Raw genomic sequence first — 7,507 nt, 5'->3', positions numbered from 1 at the left:
TATTTTTATTCTACTTCCATTTTTATTCAATTTACTTTTCTATTAAACTTCCTTTTTTATTTAATTTCCAAATAGATCGTTAAGGTATAGTGGTTTCTGGATTGAACTTCCATATTTAATTTTATGCAACTTTCATTTTTAATTTTATTCAACTTCCATTTTTATTCGATTTACTTTTCTATTAAACTTCATTTTTTATTTAATTTCCAAATAGATCGTTAAAGTATAGTGGTTTTTGTATTGAACTTCCATTTTTAATTTTATGCCACTTTCATTTTTATTTTTCTTCAACTTCCATTTTTATGCAATTTACTTTTCTATTAAACTTCCTTTTTTTATTTAATTTCCAAATAGATCGTTAAGATATGGTGGTTTCTGGATTGAACTTCCATATTTAATTTTATGCAACTTTCATTTTCAATTTTATTCAACTTCCATTTTTATTCGATTTACTTTTCTATTAAACTTCATTTTTTATTTAATTTCCAAATAGATCGTTAAAGTATAGTGGTTTTTGGATTGAACTTCCATTTTTAATTTTATGCAACTTTCTTTTATATTTTTATTCAACTTCCATTTTATGCAATTTACTTTTTCTATTAAACTTCCTTTTTTATTGAATTTCCGAATAGATCGTTAAGGTATAGTGGTTTTGGGATTGAACTTCCATATTTAATTTTCTGCAACTTTCATTTTTATTTTTATTCAACTTCCATTTTTATGCAATTTACTTTTCTATTAAACTTCCTTTTTTATTTAATTTCCAAATAGATCGTTATGGTATAGTGATTTTTGGATTGAACTTCCATGTTTAATTTTCTGCAACTTCCATTTTTATTTTTATTCAACTTCCATTTTTATTCAATTTACTTTTCTATTAAACTTCCTTTCTTATTTAATTTCCAAATAGATCAATAAAGTATAGTCGTTTTTGGATTGAACTTCCATTTTTAATTTTATGCAACTTTCATTTTTATTTTTATTGTACTTCCATTTTATGCAATTTACTTTTCTATTAAACTTCCTTTTTTATTTAATTTCCAAATGGATCGTTAAGGTATAGTCGTTTCTGGATTGAACTTCCATATTTAATTTTCTGCAACTTCCATTTTTATTTTTATTCAATTTCTATTTTTATTCAATTTACTTTTCTATTAAACTTGTTTTTTTATTTGAGTTCCAAATAGATCGTTAAAGTATAGTGGTTTTGGGATTGAACTTTCATTTTTAATTTTTTGCAACTTTCATTTTTATTTTTATTCTACTTCCATTTTATGCAATTTACTTTTCTATTAAACTTCCTTTTTTTATTTAATTTCCAAATAGATCGTTAAGGTATAGTTGTTTCTGGACTGAACTTCCATATTTAATTTTCTGCAACTTCCATTTTTATTTTTATTCAACTTCTATTTTTATACAATTTACTTTTCTATTAAACTTCTTTTTTTATTTAATTTCCAAATAGATCATTAAGGTATAGTGGTTTCCGGATTGAACTTCCATATTTAATTCTCTGCAACTTTCATTTTTATTTTTATTCAACTTCCATTTTTATTCTATTTACTTTTCTATTAAACTTCCTTTTTTAATTAATTTCCAAATTGATCGTTAAGGTGTAGTGGTTTTTGGATTGAACTTCCATATTTAATTTTCTGCAACTTCCATTTTTATTTTTATTCAACTTCCATTTTTATTCAATTTACTTTTCTATTAAACTTCCTTTTTTTATTTAATTTCTAAATAGATCTGTAACGCCCTCAAAATAATAACATTAAACCCATCAAATAAGACATGCATTGACATATAAACTAACCACATTCTTTCATTTATTGGAGTCTCATTACATAAGTATTACATGTTAACATCAAAAACAAAATGCCCTACGGGCTTACAGCTTTCCAAGTTAACACTTGGTTACAACAAAAGAGTACTAACTCGTTTACACATTAAGCCCTTGGCTTGAAGTTACATGTAATACATCAAAAGTAAAACGACAAAAGTATGTCCGCCTCTAGCCTCCCAAGCTATGTCCTTGGAGGTGGCATGCTACCTGTACCTGAAAATGATATTCCCATAAAGGGTGAGCCACAGCCCAGTAGAAATACACTAAACCAACCATGAACAATGACTAAAAGATTCGCAATTGATAGATGGTCAACGCTGATACATTCACATAAATCACATATTTATGTCATACAACTTATAAGTCCAAGTTACTTTTCATTTTCCCTTTTTCAACAGATAAGCATGTCAGCTCTATCATCATTTCAACAGATATGTATAACAACAATATCCCACATTTACAGATAAGCATATAAGCTGTATCCACACTTCACAAAGATAAGCATATAAGCTGTATCTACGGAGTTCATCCCCTATCTTCTCCCAACACTATCCGGTTTAGAGGTACATCCCCTATCTTCCCTTAAACCGCGGAGTGCATCCCCTATCTCCTCCTCTACACACAACGTATACAAACACATTGGTTCTATATACCATCACTCAATACATACAGTTAATGTATTCTATCAACAGTCAAATTCCATGACACATTCCATAGATTAGTTTCCGTTTGCCTAATCATCATGCATTGTCTACAACAATCACGACTATCCTCCGCCGATAGCCCAAAGCAGTTATTTCTAAACAAAAAATAAATGCACAAATGGATATTCAATCAACATTTCATTTCCTCATTTCTCCCAATTAATTATCCCAATTAATCAAACAATGTAATTAGGTCAATTCTCATAATTAACATTACGACCCTTAGGTCCCATTTTCATCAATGATTCAACATTTATTCCATTTCTCTATGCCAAACATGCATTTAGGCTTATTATAAATAAAACCCCAACTTTTGTAAAATTACACAAAAGCCCCAAACTTTCACCAAATTACCAAACCAAGCCCAACATCTCAAAATACTAAAATTTAAAGACAAAACACATAGAAAGGAGTAGGATATCCCTACCTCAAAGTTTGAGCCAAAAAGGAGATGAAGACTCGAAGACCAACGTGCTCCAAATCCAAACTTTTTCAGATTAAATTGAAGCTCTCAACGCCCTCTATCTTTTTAACAAAGGCCCTAGGCTAGATTCACACTCTAGGGAGATCAAATCTTAGAGAGAATGTAAGTTTAGAGAGAGAGGGTCTCGGATCAAGGGTTTGAAAGAAAATGAAAGTGAAAAAGTGAAGTTCAAAAACGCTACTGTCCACTGATATAAAACACGCTCGCTCGAGCGAAGCCTTTGTCGCTCGAGCGACCAGACACAGAAAACTCTCGCTCGAGCCAAGAAGTTCTCGTTCGAGCCAAAAACTCAGAAGTGCGCTCGAGCAAAAGAATGCTCGCTCGAGCCAACAACTCAAACCCTCAGGTCTGCAACCAGCACGCTTGAGCGACATACCTCTCGCTCGAGCGAAGAACAAACCAGACCGCTCGAGCGAAGGAAGCTCGCTCGAGCCACGAAAGGCAACTCTCAGGTCCAGAACCAGACACAAACTCAACTCTCGCTCGAGCGACCAACTCCTCGCTCGAGCGAAGGTCCAAAAATCTGGGCAGCAGCACTAGGCTCCCAAACACAACCAACCTGTAACAAACCTGCCCAACACATCCTATAACTCAATATACAAAGTAAAAAGGATGCAAACTAGATAATAAATAACTACCAACATCCACGGACACATGTCCGGATCACTGTACAACAAGGGTAAACCCGGGATCGCTATAACCTCCCCCCCTTAAAGAATTTCGTCCCCGAAATTAAGCACAAGTTTTCAAAAACAGGTTTTCCTCCATTTTAGACAATGTTACAATTCAACATTTAACAATTCGACCCATTACCGGTCATCCCATCCCTTTCACAAGAGACATTTCACAATATGTAAACAACATATGTACTTTCAACATGCATCAACATTATGCACTATCTTTCCAGTTTCAACAATATATTTAACACATATAATGTTACATTCAACTTCCATATGAGGCAAGTTCCAAAACATACTTCTCATAATCAAAACATTCTCAATGTTTCACAACTTAAGACATATATAAAAGCTCTTAAGTTCAACAATAGTTCAAAATTTAACTACAAGATTACATATCTACAAACAAGTCTGGATATTTCTCACGGACTTCCAACTCACGTTCCCAAGTGGCTTCCTCCACTCCGTGATGTTTCCACAAGACTTTCACCAAAGGAATGGTCTTGCCACGCAGGACCTGATCCCGCCTATCCAAGACCCGAACCGGTCTCTCCTCATACGAGGCATCCTCATCTACCTCTAAATCGGTCCAATCCAACACATGTGATGGATCTGGATCATACTTCTGAAGCATACTCACATGAAACACGTCATGCACTCTGGACAACTGCAGCGGTAAGACTAACCGATAAGCAACCTCGCCAATCCTCTCAAGAATCTCAAAAGGACCAATAAACCGAGGGGATAACTTCCCACTCTTCCCAAACCTCATCAAGCCTCGCCTAGGTGATATCTTCAGAAAGACATGATCACCTACCTCAAACGCTAAAGGCCTCCTCCTACGGTGAGCATAAGATTTCTGACGACTCTGGGCTGTAACAAGCCTCCTACGGATAAGCTCAACTTTCTCCGTCGTCTCCCTAACCAACTCCGGACCCAACAAAGGTGCATCACCCACCTCGGCCCAACAAACTGGAGACCTACACGGTCGGCCATACAACGCCTCAAACGGTGCCATACCGATACTAGACTGAAAACTGTTGTTGTAGGCAAACTCTACCAAGGGCAAGTGCCTCTCCCACGTCCCACTGAAGTCCAGGACACAACCCCGAAGCATATCCTCAAGGATCTGAATAGTACGCTCGGACTGCCCGTCAGTCTGAGGATGATAAGCCGTACTAAAGGTCAACTTAGTGCCCAAAGCACTCTGCAAACTCTGCCACAACCTAGCAGTAAAACGAGGATCTCTATCTGAGACGATCGTCACTGGGACCCCGTGCAATCTCACTACGTCCTGAATATACAAGTCGGCAAGATGATCTACCGAATCTCTCACGCGCATAGGAATAAAGTGCGCTGACTTAGTCAACCGGTCTACAACCACCCAAACAGCATCACTACCCCGCTGAGTCCTCGGAAGACCTACAACGAAGTCCATAGTGATATGCTCCCACTTCCACTCGGCAATAGGCAAGGGTTGCAACAAACCCGCTGGCCTCTGATGCTCGGCCTTCACTTGCTGGCAAGTAAGGCACTTCGATACGAAAACAGCCACATCTCTCTTCATACCCCGCCACCAAAGCTGGCGACCCAAATCCTGATACATCTTGGTACCTCCCGGATGCACCGCAAGGCGCGAATGGTGAAACTCTCGGAGTACTTCCTCTCGGCAAGACTCCGGTACAAACAAACGGTCTCGGTATCTCACACTCAGGTCGGGATACACCGTCAAACCCTTCTCAACCTTCCCACTGGAGATCTTCTCTCGGAGGGATTCTACCTCAAGGTCACCTCTCTGTGCCTCTAACACTCTAGTCACAAGCGTAGGCTGCGCAACAACAGAAAATAAGGCCGCAGCCTCAACAGATTCGCCCAGTAACAAATCAAACTCGCCAAGTGTTCCCAACATCTCCCATTCCCGGATGGCTATACAAGCTACATCGCTAATGGATTTCCTACTAAGGGCATCGACCACAACATTGGCCTTTCCCGGATGATAATGCAACTCAAAATCATAATCCTCGATGAACTCCATCCATCTCCTCTGCCTCAGATTTAAGTCTCTCTGTGTAAACAGATACTTCAAACTCTTGTGGTCCGAGAACACCTCGAACTTCTCACCATAAAGGTAGTGCCTCCAAATCTTCAAGGCAAAGATCACTGCTGCTAACTCTAGGTCGTGTGTGGGGTAATTCTTCTCGTGTATTTTCAACTGACGTGAGCCATAAGCTACCACTTTCCCTTCTTGCATCAACACACAACCCAAACCCTCTCGTGAGGCATCACAATAAACCGCATAACCCAACCCTCTCTCCAGAATAATCAACACCGGAGCGGTGGTCAATCTAACTTTCAACTCTTGGAACGACTTTTCACAAGTCTCACTCCACACAAACTTGACTCCCTTCCGAGTCAGTCTAGTCAACGGTGACGCTAACCTGGAGAAATCTTTCACAAACCGACGGTAATACCCAGCTAATCCCAGAAAACTGCGGATCTCAAACACACTCTTATGCTGTGCCCAATCTTGCACTGCCTCAACCTTGGATGTATCAACAGACACCCCTTCCCCGGATACTACGTGGCCTAAGAATTTGACTTCCCTCAGCCAGAACTCACACTTCCCAAACTTGGCATACAGCCTATGGGCTCTAAGTAACTCAAGCACCACTCTCAAGTGTGCCTCATGCTCCTCCTCAGAAGACGAATAGATAAGAATGTCGTCTACAAAAACGACTACAAGCCGATCCAAGAATTCCCGAAAAATCCGGTTCATCAAGTCCATAAAGACTGCCGGTGCGTTGGTAAGCCCGAATGGCATCACCAGAAACTCATAATGGCCATACCGCGTACGGAATGCCGTCTTAGGAATATCCTCCTCCTTGACCCTCAACTGGTGGTAACCCGATCTCAAGTCTATTTTAGAGAAACAACGGGAACCCTTCAACTGGTCAAACAAGTCATCTATACCGGGCATAAGGTACTTATTCTTAACCGTAGCCCGATTCAACTTCCAGTAGTCTATACACAATCTTAAGGCACCATCTTTCTTTTTAACAAAGAGGGCCGGCGCTCCCCACGGTGAAACACTAGGGCGAACAAAACCCTTATCTAGCAATTCCTGGAGCTGAACTTTCAACTCAACCAACTCTGCTGGAGCAAAACGGTAAGGTGCCATAGAAATCGGCGCTGTGCCAGGCACTAAATCAATAAAGAACTCTATCTCTCGGTGAGGTGGCAAACTAACAAGATCTTCGGGAAAGACATCCGAATACTCACAAACCACCCTCGGCAATACAATCTGGGTCTCACCACTCTCACCACTCTCAAAGCTGGCAAGTAGACTACTAAGCTCACTTCGCCCTCGCGAATCGTACCCCGGTGGCAAAACACTACCAACCCGGTCTCCCAAGAAATGGAACCACTCCCCGCTCAAGGTACATAACGTGACCCTCTGGCGGTAGCAATCGATAACAGCCCGGTATGACGATAGCCAGTCCATACCCAAAATAACATCAAAACCCTTCATGGGCATGACAACAAACGGAAAAGGAAGCCTATAGTCGGCGACCTCTATATCACAACCTCTAACACCCTGTTTCAGAATCAACTCACCGCCCAAAGGCGATACCACACAAATAGGAGATGCTAACTGTGCTAACTCCAATTCCAAAACAGATGCAAATGCAGCAGATACAAAAGAATGAGATGCACCCGTGTCTATCAACACATTAGCAACCGAGTTGCAAAACAGAAAAGTACCTCTCACTACTGATGGAGCCGGTACTAAATCCTGCGC

The sequence above is a fragment of the Camellia sinensis genome, unplaced genomic scaffold, assembly GCF_055761805.1.
Source record: "Camellia sinensis isolate YWXY unplaced genomic scaffold, ASM5576180v1 Unanchor1, whole genome shotgun sequence".
In the NCBI taxonomy this organism is placed as follows: Eukaryota; Viridiplantae; Streptophyta; class Magnoliopsida; order Ericales; family Theaceae; genus Camellia; species Camellia sinensis.
Note: the sequence above shows the minus strand (reverse complement) of the source record.